The following is a 17275-nucleotide window of genomic DNA, read 5'->3' as shown; positions in this document are numbered from 1 at the left end:
TGGATGAATTACTTCACTTCTCTAAGACTCAATTTCCTCATCTGTAAAATGGGATGTGTAAAACCTCAGAGATTTGTGGTGACGATTACATGTTTAAGAACAGGTAGAAGGTACTAACCAACATGCTAAAGTGGAGTTAGTAGGTCGGCTCAGAAATGTTACCTATTGCTATTGTTACAACAAGAAGATGCAGCCTGGAGAGGAGGAATGACTTGCCCAGGTTCCCAGAGAGTACCAGATGTGAGATTTGGATCCTACGCTCATGAGGACAGGCCATACCGCCTTGTATATCTGGTTGGGAATTTGGAATGGGTTTGGAGAGTTTTTCCTGGATGGAAAAGTGTATTACCGAAAGATTTTCAGCAGAGGGTGGCCTACTCTGTAACCCCATTCATGGTAGCTACATTACCCTGGTCAACCTCTAAAATGGACATGGCCACCACCTTCCTTGGTTTCCAAACATGGTAACTCCTGTTCTAAAGTCTCTCCTTTCTTATGCATTACTGGGCAGTTATCAAGTATGGAAACCATGAGGCCAGCAGAGGACCAAGTATTCTCATGATGAAGCGCCTAGGTGACAAATAACAAAAATAAGTCATTCCTATAGGAGGAATGGGGCGGAGGTGGGGGGAGGAGAAAAGAAAAAAAAATCCATCTCTGGCTCAGGCGCTGCTGACTGAAATAATTTTTATCCACTGTACAGAGTCACCACCCAGCTCTTCTTGGAGCCACCCCCCAGGGCAGTTGTAAGGACCGTGATAAAGATTTATGTGGTTTGTTTGCTTTCCCCAAGCCTTTGAAGACCCACAGAGGAGGTAATGTTTATGGTTGGTTGGCTGGTTAACCCTATAGCTCTCTGGAGTCTCCTTCTGCGACCCCTGGTCTGATTCTCTAGGTGGGAGGCAGCAGGCCATGGCTGCCCCATCTGGGGAACTGGCTGTCTAAAGGCCAGGGTTGGAGAGGATTTCAGACCCAATAGTTCTGGAGGCTTTGCTTACCGCAAACAGCGTCATCACAGCCGAACGCCCCCACCATCTTCGGAATAGAACCAATTCATCCCACAGGGGAGCGAACGCTAGAAAATGAGCGCTAAGAAGAAAAAAAGAGGTTGGGGGTGATGTTTGTAAGGTTGGGCTAAGCAAGACATGAATAGATTTAACTCTGAAATTGTTAATTCTGGTCAGGTGAAGGCAGACTTGTCCAGGGTTCTTTGGTGTGAGGGACGTTATAGGAAGGCATGTATATATTTAAAAAGTAAATGAATCTCTGCTTTATTTTGTTAAACTCTAATATTTTCCTGGCACTGCTGGTTAGAATTACTTGTCTGGGTGTCCTGAACTCCATTTCTGAGCCCCAGCTGAAAACCGTGGACAGCTGGCGGGGAGTAGACACCTTGGAGCTCTGAGATATTTGGTATGCCTTTCCGACCTTATTAAAAACCAAATCCATTTTTTTTTCACATGTTCCTCCACATCCTAGGATAGCAACTGAAAGAACATTGGAAAAACATGTCTTTTTGGAGTTATGTTGGTCAACAGTTCCAGGGCTGAGAGGGCTTCAGTTCTTTGCCTCCTATAGGAAACTCTGTGGACTTGTACCCCCCAATCTGCCATTTTTGTTCAGAAACCTGGGGGCTAGCAGTGGGCTTCACTAGGTTCTTTTGAGTAACAGTGGCATTCATTGGAGATGTTGAGTCCAGAAATGTTTAGCCATGTTTGAATGCATTAGTTCACTCTTTCAGTCAATAAAGACTGGCCACGAGGTTCTCAATAAATGTGAAAGTCATCTCTAAGACCTCAGCTGACCTTTGACAGTCCTATTAAGGGCGGTCACCTCTCACTTTTTATGGCTGAGGACACTGAGGCACAGTGAAATGGAATAATTGGACCACACAACAGTTCTGACTCTTCATTTCTCCAGATTGCTTTCCCCAGACTCTAGAGCATGAGAATCATAAACTTGGAAGCCAGGAAGGCCTGAGCTCCAATCACGTGTCTTCTACTTATGTCAGGTTCAAGCCTCAGTTTGTCACCTGGGACAAGTTCAAGCCTCAGTTTGTCACCTGTTGAATGCACAGCAAAGCAACAATCACAGCACCGCCAGGGTCCTGGTGGCAATGACACCAGACAAGGTGTTAAGAGCCCCATACTAATATGTTCTCCTTGTGAGATGAACGTTGGTGTTAGGAGGCCAAAGCTGCAACCCTTTGCTTTGGTCCTGGAGCCTGACAGGAGGGCCTCAACTTGACAGAGGGGTTTAACCGGCCTTTCAAAGGTGTGGCTCCTGCGTGGGGTGCTGTGCTGTCTGTGCTGGGCAGAGGTGGTCCCTGAGAGCAGTCAGCTTCGGTTTCTCCACCAGGAGGTAGAAATATTTAACACAACAAGGTGACCTCATCAGGGGCATACCAGATGCTATCATCCATAAGCAGCCGTTTATTCAAGCCGAGCAGGCCCCACATGCCACAGGTAAGCTGGGGAAAGAGAGATTGAATTGTTCAGCTGTGCAGAGTGGAGGTCGAACAGAGCAGTAACACAACCCTTACTCATAACTTCCAGTTGCTGCAAGTGTTTTTTGTTGTTGTTGTGTTTTTTTTTTTTTTGAAGCAGGTTAAACAGGTTTTCCATGGAAAGGTGTGTAACAGACCCAAAGCAGGACAATGACAAAATTTCCTTTTTCAAAGGACCGTCTTCCTCCCACCAGTCCCAAATCTCTACCCATCTCAACCCACCCTGCCCCCCCACCCCCATTTCAGCACCGCTCCGGCTTCCCATCCCAGAAAAAATGTGCAAGGCACAAATTAGGCCAGCTCAACTGCATAAAGGCACTCTCTTCCTAAATGAGCAAAAATATTCCCACTTAAAAATGTATATAAAATGTTTATGAAATGAGGGAGGAGATTCAGAAGTTATTGTAGGAGCTGGCAAAACGCAGTGCCAAATGTATGTTAGAGCTCCTCTGATGGTTTTCTCTGCAATTGCCATTTAAAATATGTAGACGTGTTCTTGCTCCCTCCCGGGAAGGCCCCCTCCTCCCCACCCCCAGGCCCAGCTGCACGCGCATACAAGAACCCGCCTATACATACACGCACACTCTGACCGCGGACTCCAGCAAAACACGGAGCCGTTCTTTACAGGCCAGGGAGCTTGTTGTTTTAGTCTGTTGTTTTCATTTTGGTGCACCTGCACCCCTTGCCTAAGCCCCCGCCACACTGCCCCTGCCTTGCCCAACAACACCGGGATGTGTGTTTCTGAATAAGCCACACATTATTCGATTTGGTTTCCTCTGGAATTTGGTAGGAAAACTCTGGGTCCCAGTGAATTGGGCTTAATTGGATCCTTCAGGTCCTGAGCATGTTTCACCTGCCTTGTGTTTGTTCTCTGGGACTCCCTAGGCCCCATCCATCCCCTCCTCTCCTCCTTTCCCCCAGAAGCTATATGCATGCTGTGGCTGAGGTCTCTACCCTCAGCGGGGAAACCAGGCAGTGAGCTGGGTATGTGGGCGGTAAGGGCAGCTTGGGCTGCCCGACATTCTGGTGGCTAAGGGGTGGGTGGAGAGGCTCCAGGTTGATGAAGAGCTATTCCGTGTATTTGACGTCCAGCCACTATGGAATTCTATTTGCAAATGCTAAGTGACCTAGTCAATATGGTACAAATTATCAGTAGCAGCAGGGGGAATGTTGGCTGCTGCAACTGGGCTTTGAAGAGATTACTGTACTCTTGGTGCAATCCAGGACCGATGATGTCTTAAATCCAATTTCCACTTGGTAGGTCTCTGAATCATGGCAGAGATGGCATCGTAAAAACAAAGCAATGGTTTCTTCCTGATGGAGACAAGCCAGTTGAGACCCAAATAAGACCTGGAGGAAAATCATCCCAGAGGTGCCTTGCAATAGTATGAAGGTGACCGTGCTTTCTTAGCCAGAGAAGGGAGTAAAGGTCAGGAAATCAAGTGGCTGGCTGGAATATGAAGGGTAAAGATGAAGAAAGAAGAATCTGGGTTCTAAGCTCATCCTCAGGCACCCACTGTAAACATCACCTTTACAGTGTCCCTGAGAGGTGGTGGTCCCTCTGGTTCAACACAGGAAACTCACTGCTTCAACTTAAGGTGGCACATTCAGTCCACTGTTAGACAACTCTGATGATTTGAATCGTTTTCTGTTAAGATTAAATTGATCTCCTTGCCAGACTGATCTTTTGTTATTAGTTATATCAGTTATCTATCACCGCATAACAAATTGCTCCAAAATGTAGCAGCTTAAAGAGAGTCAACATTTATTATCTCCCAGTGTTTTCGAGGGTCAGGGATTTAGGAACAGCTTAGCTGGGTATTTGTGGCTCAGAGTATTTCATGAAGTTGAAGTCAATCCTTCAGGCAGGGCTGCAGTCCTCGGAGTTAACTGGGGGTTGGAAGGTGGGCTTGTAAGATGGCTCCATCACATGGCTGTTGGCAGGCTTTCATTGCTGACTCTTGCCAGGTAGACCTCTCCATAGGGTGTCCTCAGGACATGGCAGCTGGCTTCCCCCACAACAAGTGGTCCGAGAGAGAGAGAGAGCAGGGTGGAATCCACAATGCTGGTCGTGACCTAGTCTTGGAAGTCACATATTGCCATTCTGCTGCATTCTTTTAGAAGTGAGTCACTATGCCCAGGCCACATTCCAGGTGAAAGAGCTTAGGCTCCACCTTTTCAAGGGAAAAGTATAGAAGCATTTGTGGACATATCTAAAAACTACCAGAGTCATAGTTCTCCTAAATGATACTATAGAAAATTAGCCTATTTAATCATTACTGTAGTTCTCCAGATATTTGACTGACTGTAGGGATATCTTAACACCCTGGCTAGATATCCTCAATTCCCTTGACTGCTCCATTCATGACTTGGTATATATCTTTCTACTATCCTTGTATAGTATGCTAATGAAGCTGAAACATGGCACCTTGGATTGTGCATAAGATTCAAAATATGAATACAGAAGACTATGTAATCATTAGAGCTCTATAACCCACGTGTATGCAGTGCCTGGTACATAGTAGGTATTCCATTAATGTTTGCCAATGAAAGAATGAACAAGTGAATGACTAGATGGATGGACTTATTTCTATTCAAATACCTGGAGATCGCATTAGTTTACTTTTCTTTGGTCTTTTTGTTTTTAAGCAGCTTTTTATACTTTTGCCTAATTTGAGCTTATTAAGTAAAATGTCTAAGTTAACTTTTTTACAATCCTTTGCCCACCTAAGATTCTCCCATTCTGTTTTTGGATTTTTTTTAACCTAGATGCAAAACTTAAATCCCTATGGAATGACATCTGCTCGTCTAGATTGTTCTGAATCATGAGTCCATCACTTAGTATATTATCTCACCTAGATTTCTCTCTTCTAGCTTTGTGGTCCAAAAATGTAATCTAGGGGGCGCCTGCCTGGTGGCTCAGTTGGTAAAGCGTCCGACTTCGGCTCAGGTCATGATCTGGCGGTTTGTGAGTTGGAGCCCCCGTCAGGCTCTGTGCTGACAGCTCAGAGCCTGGAGCCTGCTTCCGATTCTGTGTCTCCTTCTTTCTCTGCCCCTCCCCCACTCGTGCTCTGTCTCTGTCTCTGTCTATCAAAAATAAATAAATCTAAAAAAATTTTTACAAAAATGTAATCTGGGAGTTGTGCTTACATGTAACTGATTAATTACAGCTCCATCAGGTTACCAAGGTATTTCATCTGTGTATATCTGCTCTGCCACCAGGGCTCCTGATTTCCTGTCTCTCCCTCTGGCTAAGCTCTGCATGCAATCAGCACTCCCCAAATGGCAAACCACCCATAACTAACTTGTTCTAACTGCACTTAAATCCAAGCCATCCTACACAGATGTGGATCTCTCTTGGTAAAGACCTTTAGAAAGGAGATTCCACTGCTCCCACAGTCCCCCATTTCCAGAAGCCACCATCTGGAGGTTAGGGAGAAAAGGGGAGAATGATGTATTGGCAGAATAATTGGGGTGGAAAGGATTTATTCTTGGCCTTTTAAGCAGGGACCAAAGTCTTTTTTGGGTATGAGTGGGTGGAGGGAGATGTGGGGGTGGAGAGGACGTGTTTCAACTAAAGTTGGAACATCCCGCGGAGGTGGCCATTTTGAAAAACCAATGGAGAGAGTAGAGAGTAAAGTTGTTCCAAACAGATGTCGGTGTCTGGGGCCCATTAAGAGAGTGCATTTGGTCGAACTAAAGATGTAAGGGGAAGAATTTGAGTTCTCTTTGCTCAATTCAGACTTGGCAAAATTCTGGCCTTATCTTATTTTTATCTTGATTACTTTATTATTATTTTTTAGTTGCAGAAATAATATGTGCTTTTCTTTTTTTTTTATCAAGTCAAATAATTTAGAAGTGTGCAAAAATGTTAATAATCTCCCCCTTCTCTCCCGGTCCAGAGTCTGAAATCACAACCTATATTTCTTTCCATATTTATCTCTATGAGTATCTGTATGGTTATATGTATACATCGATAGAGTTTTACAGAGTCACTTATAGCAGACTGGATCATAAACTACATTTTATCATTTCACACTCTTTCCCCCCTTTTCTTCCTTCCTTCCTTTTCAACTCTTCATGGATCTTTCCGGGTGAGTATAAATGGCTCTTACTCATCCTTTATGATAATAGTACTATAGAAGTACTATAGAGGCAGCATAATTTGTCCAAGTGTTTCTCTATTTGTGGTCACTCAGGTCATTCCCAGTTAGTTTTGCCATAATCTGCAAAGTTGCAATAAAGCATCTTGTACAAACATCCTTATCTGCTGGTGCTTTTGTCTCTATGAGATAGATTTCCCAAAGTGGGATTTTGGTTACTTGGTAGCATGTCTTACATTCTTTCATGTTGGTTAATGGTATAATAAACAATGTCTTGTCTTCTATCCCTTAAACCAACTCTCTAAGCCATTATTCTATTTTGTTTATGCAGTAACTGATTTCCCAAGGTGGCAATGTGGCTGAAGTAAAACCCAGAAAATACATCTATTCACTGATTGGATGGGGGTGTAGGGTGGGCTAATCTATAGGGACCCAGTTTTGAGGTTGGTCTACGTGTGTTGGTGAGTATGTGTGTAAATGTGTGTGTGTGTGTGTGTGTGTGTGTGTGTGTTTTAATTGACTTGGCTGAAATGCAAGGAGTAGCCATGTCTAGATACCATTCCATGTTCAATCAAATAAATGGATTGCACTGCTGAGGTGTGACACAGTATAGAGAGCACAGGATTTAAAGTCAGAAGACACGGGTCTGAATTTCCTGGTTCTCTCCCCACTAGCTGTGTTCTTTTAGAGTTGATGTCTTCAGGAGAAAAGTGGGCACCATCACAGTGCCCACCTTGCAGGTTGTGAGAATCAAAAGAGAAATCACATTGCAAACCACACGACTTTCCATTGTGCTTAACATTTATTTCATGCAAGCAAAACACGTTAGAGGAAGATACTGTTCTTTTTAACAAAAAGCAAACAAACAAATACATAGTGTCAGAAAGAGACAACTAGGACCCTATGCTGGAGGGGTCTACAGAAACTCAGGAGGGCAAATCCCAATGGCACCCGTTGGAAAGGGGCTGGCTGGGTTGAGTGGAAGATTCCAGAGGCTTACAATCAAGGGTGTATTTTAAAACAGACACAAGCAAAAAACTGCTCAAGCATTTTCTGCATTTGAGGACCCAAATATCCCCTGACTGATGAGGATTACTTTCTTTTGGAGAGCTGTCTGGTTTTGGCATTGGGTGTAAAGATTCTTTTTGATAGACTGAAGCTGTTGGCTGCAGTCCTTTGCTGAGGAGTGCTTGGATACTTCTCAGGTGTTTTCTTCTTTCCTCAAGGCAACCAGCTGAGTAGTGTGCCCGGAACTGTCTTAGTTTTAAAAAGGGAAGTCCAGGGTCCCCAATTTTGGGCACACTAGATGGCCTTGCTCTCAGATCACTTGCAGTGGGGGAAGCCAGCTAGCATGCCCTGAGGACACTCAAGCAGCCCTACAGAGAGATATGGGGTGAGAAACTGAGGCTTCCTATGTCATGATGGTTATTCTCAAATGGCTAAAGCTGTTTAAAGATAAGATGTGTCATGACCATGAAAGTTGCCCTCTGTCCTTCACTTTCTGGTGGTTCTCCTTCTCCTTTTTTTCCTCTCCTTCTCCTTCTCCTTCTTCTTTACTTTGAGTATAGTTGACACACAATATTATATCAGCTTTAGGTATACAATAGTGATCTGACAAGTTTTTACATTATATATTGCTATGTTCACCACAAGGGTAGTTACCATCACTCACCATACATCACTATTACAATATCATTGACATATTCCTTATTCTTTGCGTTTGATTCCCATGACTTATTCATTCCATAACTGGATCTCTCACTCCTTTCACCCATTTTGCCGATCCCTTTAAGAGATGTTGATTCTCTAAGGCTGCAGTTCTTAAACTTTGCTAATAGGGAATATTGTTGTTCTGTGAACTGGAAGGAGGAGCATTCCCATTAAAATTGAATAACAGCTACTTTGCCCAATTAGCAGAAAATAAACAATTAAGATGGTACTAGAATTTTATCAATTTTCAGACCCCCATCCAAATCAGATTTACTTCTTACCTCTTATCACTTGCCTACAACTTTATGATTTTCAGATACATAATAAAATTATATTTTAAATGGTAATTTTATATATGAGTATTATGATACACTATAGAGGGCCATGACTCCCAATGGGCTTCATGATATAGAGTAAACTTTAGGACCATTTTTTAAAGGGATTATCTTGATGCAATGTTATGTACAGACCCTTCAGAACGTTATACAAAGTGGGGGTCATATGTCTCAGTTTTTCCAGGGATAGTTCCTGGTTGGCCAACATCCCAGAGCCTGTCCATTCAGTGCCCACTCTCACTATCAAAAGTGTTCTGGTTTGAGTGATAAATTATATTTTCATCCTAGTTATGGGGGACCTGGTAGGCAGGAATTTGTTTTGTTTTGTTTTTGATTAATATTTGCTAGATACATGCCAGGCATTGATTTGACCACTTTCTATGCATTTTCTCATTTAACCCTTATGACTATTAGTAGATGCTGTTAAGAAATAAAGAAACTAAGGCCCAGACAGATTAATCTGCCCATGTTCAATAAGGAACTAAGTGGTAGAGTCAGGATTAGAACCCATGGCTGGCAAACTCCACAGCTTGTGTGCTTAGCCGATATATACTTGTCTTCATCCTTCTGTGTTAGCGGCCTGAGATACTGGATTTGACTCCCAGCTGCCTAATGTCTTCAAGAATTCCAAGGGAGTAGATGTAACCCTCAAGTGGCCAGTGGAGCTTCCTTCTGGGGAATCTGCTCCTTGGGTAGGAAAATGAGGTGTCTGTACCCACTTGGGTATTTCGGATAACTCCAAAGGGGCGCCCTGTCCGTCCCTCATTAGTAGAACCTCCTGTTTACAGGCATGCTGAGATTTTTTTTTCCAATTAAAAGTATAACAAATTTGCTAAGACTTGGTCCTACATAGCCCTGCCAGTTGGGTGTTTGGGGGTGGGGGTGGGGTGGCTACGAAGTATGAGTGCAGTGGCCTGCCCTGGGGTGAGGAGAGAAAAGAGCAGATCTGTATGTGTCCTAGCAGCCGGCTGTTCTCCCTCTGCTGTGGCCTGTTCTGGGACTGTGGGCCAAAGGAGCCTTGGAATTGCTTAGACCTGCCTCTGTGCCTTTAGCTGTCCGGGTAAAAACATCACCTCTCCGGAGGCCTATGCTGGAGCACAAACCCACGTATTGTCTGGCCCCTGGCAGGCTGGTCTGTGGAGGGGACACTCTAAGAGCTCTATTTTAATCTTTTGGAGCTGGGCCAGGGTAGGAATTCAGCTGCCAGCACCAGGCTCCCCACCCCCATGCTCTCGCCCCAGCCCCCATACCGCGACCCCCTCCTCCTGGTTTCATTTGCTCTGACCTCCCATCATGAGAGGTGCTGGTGTTCTTTTTTTCTCCCTTTCTCTTTTTTAAACTACCAGGGCTCTTTCATTGATTTGACCTCCCAAAGTGAGGCAGACCAGGGCTCCTCAGTGGGCTACTTGGGGCTCAGAGTTGGCACGAGGCCAACCCTTGAATCCTGAGATTTACCTCCAGATGTGTGTGCCTCTGTGCTTGTGCGGACTGGTGTGTTTGTGTTGTGTGTGTGAATGTGTGTGTGTGTGTGTGGGGGGGGTCTGAGCATGTTGGTGTGTCTATATGTGTTTTTTTTTTTTTTTTTGTATCTCTAAGACTTTTCTCTCCATGTGAAGAAAAATTGAGGGGAAAAGAGGATGGAAGGGAAAGGAAAGGGTGGTCCAAGTCCATAAACGTCCTCTTCTCCCTCTACCAACAGTACACCCCTGCCTGGCTCCAAGCCAGATAATTTCAGTTGTCCCTCCAACTGGGTCTTCTTGTCCCTCCCCCGAGTCACTTGGGTCTGATTCTCTGGATAGGAATGAGTCTTATGGAGAGAGCACATGGTGTAACAGGCACGGGACTCTTTGAATTCCAATCCCAGTTCCACCACTTGCCGGCTGTAGGATTTGGGGTATGTGTTTCCCTTCCTTTGAGCCCCAGTTTCCCAATTTGCGGAATGTGGATGATAATGCTACCAACTGCCACAGAAAGTGGAAGATTAAAAGGCACTCAAAAGATAACCCATAATGTTAGCTGCTTTCCTGCCTACCTATCCCTCCTCAGGAATAAGCCCTGAAGGCGGCAGTGGGGCTTGGCCCCTGACCCCAGCAAAGAAGACCCCAGCTGGGAAGGAGGGGCTGTGTTCTTCCTGAAAGGGCGGGAGGGGGCAGAGGGTGTGGACCTCTCTCTCTCCCACCCGGAATCTCCCATTTTCTCTCACCCCCATCCTTTTGGCCTCTGCCAATGATGTGCATTTTCCCCTCTGCACCGGCCTCCCAAACTGACTCATTACCTCGACAGGGTAGCAACTTCCAAAACAAAACTTTTTCAACCAAGGAAAATATAACTATGGGGAGGAAAACATTTCAATATCACGCCTCCTGGGACCCAAGGAAATGTACTGAATGTTTGTCAGAGAATGATGCTGCCCTGGCTTCACGGACTTCTGTGAGAGCAGAGGGAGAACAATGATGGGCACTTGGCTCCAGCCAAACCAACATGGCCCAGTGAGGTCCGGGCTGGTGCCCCAGTTGCCCCAAACTTGAAAGAGTAAAGTGTGTGTCCACAGCAGGCCCCACGGTGGTATGATAAATACCCTACATAAAGGGAGGCCTCATGTCCCATCCTCTGCCTATCTCTCATCTTCCCTTCTCTCCCAAAAGGGATGCCAATTGCAAACTTGCTTTCTGGCAAAGGGTCTGCTTTCTTCATTCCTGGATTCTGCGAAATGGCCAATGGAGTACACTCCACACTTATCAATGGTGCCCCCTGGAGTTGTGCAGTGTTTTGGCCCCTTCCAGGCCACTCCAAGGAAGGGATCTTAAGGTAGCGGTTGGGCAGAGTCCAAGAGAACGGCTGATGAGTGGTGCTGTTGCCAAAGATATTCCAGACCCAATCCGCTGTGATTCCACAATGGCCTGGACAGCCAAGGATGCAGGAGCTGAAATGGATGGCACTGTTTTCTGAGAGATTGGGGTAGAGTGAGGCAGAAGGAGGGATTGTTGGGGTGTGGTGGTATTGGGAAGGGTTGCTAAGCACAGACTCCTCGGTTACTGTCCTTCTCCACTTTCCTTTAGCTACAGTAGACTCTGTGCCAATGTATCTGCCACCACCTACCCTCCCCAACGAGACCGATGACAACACAAAACTGAAATTCTCTGAGGAGAACCCCTACTCATCCCTGATAGGTTCTCACTGTGACTATATTAGATTCATGGAATTTCAAAGCTGAAAGAGACCCTACACATTTGAAAGATGTCTTCATTTGTAAGTTCAGAGAGGAAAAGTTTCTTGTTTGCAGTCCAGACTACCTGACTGAGCTAGAACACGGGCCTCATGGGAAAGGATCTGTGTGCTTTATTGTCATTATCTGTGTATGTCCCATGCATGTCTGTCTCTGCAGGGGCTCTGTTGCAGAGCAGGAGCTTCCACTGGTCAATTTGGGCATTGTTTTTCCTTTCCCATAGTTCCTAAGCCAATGGCATATGGCATACTAGAAAGTCGGGAGTCCTGGGACTTGGAGCTCACTTTACTGAGCCCCAAGCCTCTTATTTGTAAAACAGAGATAAAACTGCTCTGATCACTTCACAGGGTTGTTTGTCAAGCTCAAATAGGATGGTGCTTGGGAAAGTGTTTTATAAACATATAGGACATTGCAGTTATCAAAAGCCTGATGGGGAAAATAGTGTGTGCAAAAGTTGGCCTTATTGGGCACTGGAATAAGAGTTTTTTGCAGGTTTTCTGGGTCCAGAAAACTCAGAGGGTTCAGCTGGGATAGGTGACCTTCCCAGTCATGGTGCTCAGTTGCTGTGCGTGCTATCGCGACACTTAGGTGAGTGCTGGCTGTCTGGAAGTATGTGTTGTATGATAAGAAAAAGTGGATTTCTCCCCAGGCCCTTTGCTTGCTTCCTTCTGGGGTGTGCTGACCTCAGTCAAAGCATTCTGGAGACCGTGTGTGGGATGGGGGGGTGCAACTTCTCACAAAGTCCTAAAGAAATACTTTTGAGGCACTCTAAAGGAGAAACCGAGCCATTTTATTTTATGTTTTCAAAGGATTTTTAATAGTTTATTTATTTATTTTTGAGAGAGAGAGAGAGAGAGAGAGAAAGAGAGAGAGAGAGAGAGAGAGAGAGAGAGAGAGAGCATGAGCAGGGGAGGAGCAGAGAGAGAGAGAGGGAGAAAGAGAATCCCAAGCAGGCTCCACGCTTTCAGCACAGAGCCTGATTTGGGTCTTGATCTCACAAACCGTGAGATCATAGCCTGAGCCAAAATCAAGACTTGGACACTTAGCCAACTGAGCCACCCAGGTGCCCCATCCGAGCCATTTTAGAGAGGCTCAGGCTGGCAGTCATTTGGAAAGTCCTTTGAGTCCATTTATTTATGGAGTAATTAAACAATTTGTGGGGATTAACATGATTTTAAGAGATCTCTTCATCAGTTTATCACCCTTTCTGGGGTATTTGTGCCGGGAGCTGTGAAATGTGTTGAGGAGGTGATGAGCAAACAAAGAGGCAGTTGCCTTTGGCTTAGAGACTCTTACCTAGAGTACAACTGGTGCCTAACTTCCTCTAGTCTGTATCTAACACCAGTCCCTTCTGTGGCCTCCACCTGAATTCAGTAATTGACATAACTATGACAAGATAAGGAATATTATCATTATTGCTTTTATTATTATTGACAGAAGAAAGAGCATTATGCAAATGTGAGAATGCCATAGGCTACCTGAAAAGGAAATGCAATCTCACAGTCAATAAATTATTACAAAGATCTCACTTATTTGACAGATAATATTGGGCAAGAGAATTTCCTTAAGATTTTTTTCCCCGTCACTGTAAATTGATTAGAAACTCCCTCTTTAAATTTGCCTAATTCCCTAACCTAATTTTTCAAATTATTATTATAGAGAAGAAGGAGTTGTTTCTTGTTGGCAGATAGAAATACTAGGTGTTGTTGCCTGGCATAGCTCGTCAAAAGGCAAAGCGTTCAGGGAAGGCACACTTCTTACCTAGCAGCTTGAATCTGAAAGGCCTCCCCATTCTGCCCCTCCCCCAATGCCTCCCCAGGAGTGTTCATAGAGGAAAGAGGATATTAAAGAGCAATGTCATCTGTTTGGTTTGAAAAAGAAGGTAAACTTTTATTCAAAGACAGAATTAGGAAAAGAAAGTAATGGTTTGCTTAGAAAGATGACAATTTACATAGGGAAAACAGCACATTTGGCCAGGACAACAAAACAGCCCTCTGAGGCTGTCAGGAAAGCCGACCACAAACATGCCAATAAAGAGTTGAATTTGTGTGTGTGTTTGTGTGTGTGTGTGTGTGTGTGTGTGTGTGTGTGTGCGTGTGCGCGCGCGCGCATGTGCATGCCTGTGCATATTTAAAAGAATTCTGTAAAATAGCGTAAGACAAAAACATGGTCCAAAGCAGCACATTCCTGGCCTTGGGAATTCAGGAGAACCTTTGTGCAGGTTCCTGCAGTTCTTTGCAGTGTTCTCAGAAACAGAAGAAATCTCAAATCTCAGCCAGAGGGAGTAGGGGTAAGGGAGGAGCCTCGTGAGTTTGGAAATAAAGGGATAGAGAAATAGGAGGGCACATGCAGAAATGCACTGAAGACATTTAAACATGCATGCGGTGGAGGAAGGAGCAAGGTTCAGGTGTCCAAGCTCCTGGATGCAAGTAGGTGAGAATATTTGCCATTGGCAGCCTGCTGCTGTATTTTCAATACTTGGCAATAACTAGGTATGCAAGAGAAATTGCCCAAAGGCTATTGATCAGTCAAGGGCCAACTGGTCAGATTTTTCTGATAATTGTGAAAACGATGCCCCAAATAATAACTCTTCCAAAGTTTCAGCAAGAAGTTTTTAAAAGCTGAGGCTAAAAAATGTGTGTCTTCATTGAGACTTGGAAAAACCAGCAGGTAAGCCAATTGCTGACAATTCTATTAGTTTATTACTTAATTGACATTTCTCCACACTGAAGACAGAGGGCTTGGAACCTGTCCTTGAAACAGCAAACCATCTTATGAAGAATCAAAAATATTTTTGACTTCTCCTATGAACTATATTTCAATAACATCAGGTTAGATATAAAGTATATTAGTATTATTTAATGCTTATGAAATAAAGTCATTCCCTCTGATAGCTAAGATTTCTTCTGTTGACAATTTTTCTTTCAAATACAATTAGGCATGTAGGAAATTATCAAAAATACTTGCCATTAGAAAAATTATCTTAATTCTTGTTAACCCTTGACCTCTTCTTATAAATTGGTAGGTTGAAGAGGCATGCATTTTACCAGTGTTGATTTTGATCGAGTGTACTGGCCATTTACAATATCCATTTAAAATGTTCAAATAGTTTGCAAATGTGCATACTACAAAATATTATTGTTTCAAGAGTAGAGGTCACGTTTAATACACCTTACATGATTCATCTGTACATTTACAGAGGTTTAAAGCACACAAAATTGTGCAGATAATGTACCGAAGTCTAAACTTTTACATACACTCAGTTGCATACGTAGCAACAAGATACATTAAGTTCTGAACAAATAACCAATGATCAGCCAAATCACTATGTACACATGAGGCAGGAAGCAGTTAAACACTGCCTAATAGAATGTCAAAAAATTACTTTTTCTATGAAACAGCCCTCCCCCACTACACACACACACACACACACACACACACACACACACACACACACTCATATACACTTCTTTTTTCTATCACAACCATTAAACTGATGCTTGTGGCCACGTAGATGGGATATCCCCAAACATCTGGTTGGTCACAGGGCAAGAAGTAACACAGCAACTCAGACAGACTTGAGAGAAAAATTTGCCAGATTTGGTTTTTATAAATCAGCTACCAGTTACTGTGAAAGCATATTCAGATTTTCATGTCGTGGACTGAAGGAAGAGGACCAAAGGGCATTAACTAATAGCTTGATAACATTTGCCACTAAGTTAAATATTGGCTTTTGCTAAAATAAAAAAAAAAATGTGTATATCTGGAGGGGAAGGACCCTGGGGTGATATTTAAAACAACCACAACAAACCTCCTACATCCTTTATCAAAATAGAATATTTTCACAATAGACTGTGAAACCTATTTGATGGTTAAACAAAACCAACTGTCTTTTTGAATAACTATTTTACAAATTCATTAATAATGGAAATAGAAGAAATAATTGAAAAAACCCACAAATATAACCACTGGGTACAGATGTGGTGGAAAAACCAGAGACCCGAAATATGGCAAAATCAGTGCTTCATAAACAGTCAATGGATTTTTCTAAAAATACTTTTTGCTAATGGCAAAGTTCAACACCTCAGAAAAACTCTGAATTAGGATCTTAGAATAAGTTTCCAAACTGCGCAACATAGTTTCAAATACACTACCCTTGTTGTTTGTAAGGCCTTGTTGAAGTTTAGCTTAACAGTCATAAGCCATGTGTTTGAACATCTTATGAGAGGGGGCCGGCAAAGAAACAAGTTTTTCCCTTGTTCACTCTACTACCTATGAAGAGGTATCATTGCTTTCCAAACAGCTCCCTTAAATTTTTCCTTAAAGGTATGACGAGGAGGAAAAAAAAAAAAAAAAGTTTCAGGTTTGCGTCACTGAATCATCTGGGAAAATATTTAGACTTGTTAAAGTGATGATGTAGCCCTTTCAATTCTCTGAGAGTGTTCTCTTGTTAATTGATAACTACCCTCTCTGATTGGTATGTTACAATTCAATAAACAAACATACCAAGAGATGCACACCCCGGCTGTAGCTCTGCTACAGACAAACTGGAGAGAACCGTCAGGTAATGGCATCATCTTTCCAACAGTATCAGTTTTAAGAAGCCAGTGACTTCTGTGTGCTGTTGACATAACTAGGGAACTTGAGTCCACTGCAGACCCCTTAGCAGCTTGAGTTGATAGTTCTCCAAGAGAAAGTGAGTACGGCTTGGGTGGAGTGTGAGGAGGGGGGGAGGGGGGGGGTGGGGGGGTGGGGCAAGGGGTTGGGATTTTCTAGTATGCCTGCCTCTTTGTCTAAAGTTGCTGTCTTCAAGGGAAGAGGTGAGCAGTCCCCAGAGTGTACCTTTGTGTGGCAGGATAACAATAAATGAGAGGCCAGTCCTCTTTCCCACTTGTCTGGCACGATCTCCTGGCAAGGATAGGGTGGGTGCTTGCCAGGTGGCTCCCAGACAAGGTCTTTTTAGGGGAGTACAACAAGGCTTCAGTCATTGCTTTTCATAAAGTGCTTTGGGATCCTTCAGGAATGGGGGCTGGAGGAATATTATTACTAACTGGCTTCAACTTTCAAACCAAATGGAACCATTCTATCCAGTGTAATTATTGCTTTGAGCATTAGTGAATGTTCTTAAAATGGAATGGGTCTCATCTTTAAGTACCCACTTCTTAAAATACCCACTCCCTAGAGTAAATGTTTTTAATTACTGTCTCCCAGTTCCCCTCACCAATTAAGAGGATGTGACAGCCTTGTAAATGGTTGCCAAGCATATACATTGGAGACTTGCATTTTCCAGGCTGTCTTCCCTTCTCAATAGCCAGCAAGAGTGAAATCAATGATCTCTAGCCCAACATGCCCTATGTCAGCCTGGCTGAGGAGACAGGCTTTTGCCTTTTCTAAA

Source organism: Panthera pardus, unplaced genomic scaffold (genome assembly GCF_024362965.1).
Source record: "Panthera pardus isolate Hobbes unplaced genomic scaffold, ASM2436296v1 HiC_scaffold_3, whole genome shotgun sequence".
Lineage (NCBI taxonomy): Eukaryota > Metazoa > Chordata > Mammalia > Carnivora > Felidae > Panthera > Panthera pardus.
This window is presented reverse-complemented; position numbering follows the sequence as displayed.